Source organism: Mandrillus leucophaeus, unplaced genomic scaffold (assembly GCF_000951045.1).
Source record: "Mandrillus leucophaeus isolate KB7577 unplaced genomic scaffold, Mleu.le_1.0 Scaffold489, whole genome shotgun sequence".
In the NCBI taxonomy this organism is placed as follows: domain Eukaryota; kingdom Metazoa; phylum Chordata; class Mammalia; order Primates; family Cercopithecidae; genus Mandrillus; species Mandrillus leucophaeus.
The window spans coordinates 1454085-1455879 of record NW_012105242.1 but is presented as its reverse complement, the minus strand read 5'-3'; the positions used below and the strand labels follow the sequence as shown (position 1 = coordinate 1455879).

The 1795-nt window shown below is 47.4% G+C and overlaps 1 protein-coding gene across 3 annotated transcripts in view; it reads left to right on the top strand.

Annotated features, from left to right (window-relative positions):
- Positions 1-1795, top strand: part of STAU1 (staufen double-stranded RNA binding protein 1) — a 90289-nt gene that overhangs the window by 14685 nt on the left and 73809 nt on the right. For 2 of the 3 annotated variants that reach the window (XM_011995407.1, XM_011995406.1), the window contains exon 1: positions 1659-1782. The exons of the other annotated variant lie outside the window; for it this stretch is intronic. The gene's annotated coding sequence lies outside the window, so the exon portion shown is untranslated. Of the gene's footprint in view, positions 1-1658; positions 1783-1795 lie in introns of those variants that run through there. 3 annotated transcript variants of the gene reach the window in all.

The following is a 1795-nucleotide window of genomic DNA, read 5'->3' as shown; positions in this document are numbered from 1 at the left end:
AAAAAAAAAAAAAAGACATTGTGGTAGGCTGGGCGCGGTGTCTCACCCCTGTAATCCCAGCACTTTGGAAGGCCATCAGGCAGATCACTTGAGGTCAGGAGTTCAAGACTAGCCTGGCCAACATGGTGAAACCCTGTTTCTACTAAAAATACAAAAATCAGCCAGGTGTGGTGGTGGGTGCCTGTAATTCCAGCTGTGCGGGAGGCTGAGGCAGGATAGTTGCTTGAACCCAGGAGGTGGAGGTTGCAGTGAGTGGAGATGGTGCCACTGCACTTCAGCCTGGGTGACAGAGTGAGACTCTGTCTCAAAAACAATTAAAAAAACCCTAAAAAATTGTGATGGTATCCCATTTTTTTTTTTTTCATCACCCCAGGCTGGAGTGCTGTGGTACGATCATAGCTCACTGTAGCCTCAACCTGATGGGCCCAAGCAATCCTCCCACATCAGCCTCCCAAGTAGCTGGGACTACAGGCACATGGCACCACACCTGGCTAATTTTTAAATTGTTGTAGAGATGGGGGTCTCACTTTGTTGCCCAGGCTGGTCTGGAAATCCTGGTCTCAAGTGATCCTTCTGCCTCAGCCTCCCAAAGTGCTGGGATTACAGGCATAACCCCATTTTACATATTAAAAGGGTGAGGCCTACAGATGTAACTTGTTTAGGGTTATTCAGGTGAGTGGCAGAGTTGCAACCCAAACTCAGATCCCCAGTTGAGAGTTTTTTTACATCATACCCAACATCTGGTTTGCCCTTACCCTAAATACCCTTTTACGTATTTTGTTGTCGTCGTTTGTTTGATTTTGACACAGGGTCTCACTCTGTCATCTAGGCTGGAGTGCACTGGCACAATCACCCTTCATTGCAGCCTCCACCTCCTGGGTTCAAGCAGTCCTCCCACCTCAGCTTCCCAAGTAGCTGGGATCAAGGTGTGTGTGCCACCACATCTGGCTACTTTTAAAAATTTTTTTGTAGAGACAGAGTCTCAGTATGTTGCCCAGCCTGGTCTCAAACTCCTGGGCTCTTTCTCCCACCTTGGCCTCCCAAAGTGTTGGGATTATAGGCGTGGGCCACCATACCCAGCCATCTTTTACATTTTTATGTGTCTTTTTCAGTTATGAGGTGCTGTGTTTTTTTTTTTTTTCTCTTTGAGACAGAGTCTCGCTCTGTCACCCAGGCTGGAGTGCAGTGGTGTAATCTTGGCTCACTGCAAGCTCTGCCTCCCGGGTTCAAGCAATTCTCCTGCCTCAGCCTTCTGAGTAGCTGGAACTACAGGTGCCCACGACCATGACTGGCTAATTTTTTGTATTTTTTAGTAGAGACGCAGTTTCACTGTGTTAGCCAGGATGGTCTCGATCTCCTGACCTTGTGATCCACCCACCTTGGCCTCCCAAAGTGCTGGGATTACAGGCGTGAGCCACCGCGCCTGGCCAGTGCTATGTTACTACTAAAGGGCTACTGTGAGTTATTTATTAAAAAATTTGTATTGGGTGTACGAATGTGAATTCCATCCGGACAGTGACTGTGTCTTACTGTGCATACCTTTCCCCAGTGCCTAGAATAGTGCCTGTAAATAGGTGTTGAATAATTATTTGTTGAATGAATAAAGTAGTGAATTTAATTCACGCTCTTGTATTCTAATATGCTTTTGTTTTCCTTTGAGATGGAGTCTTGCTTTGTCACCCAGGCTGGAGTGCACTGGTGTGATCTCGGCTCACTGCAGCCTCTACCTTCCAGGTTCAAGTGATTTTCCCACCTCAGCCTCCCAAGAAGCTGAGATTGCAGGCGTGTGCCACCA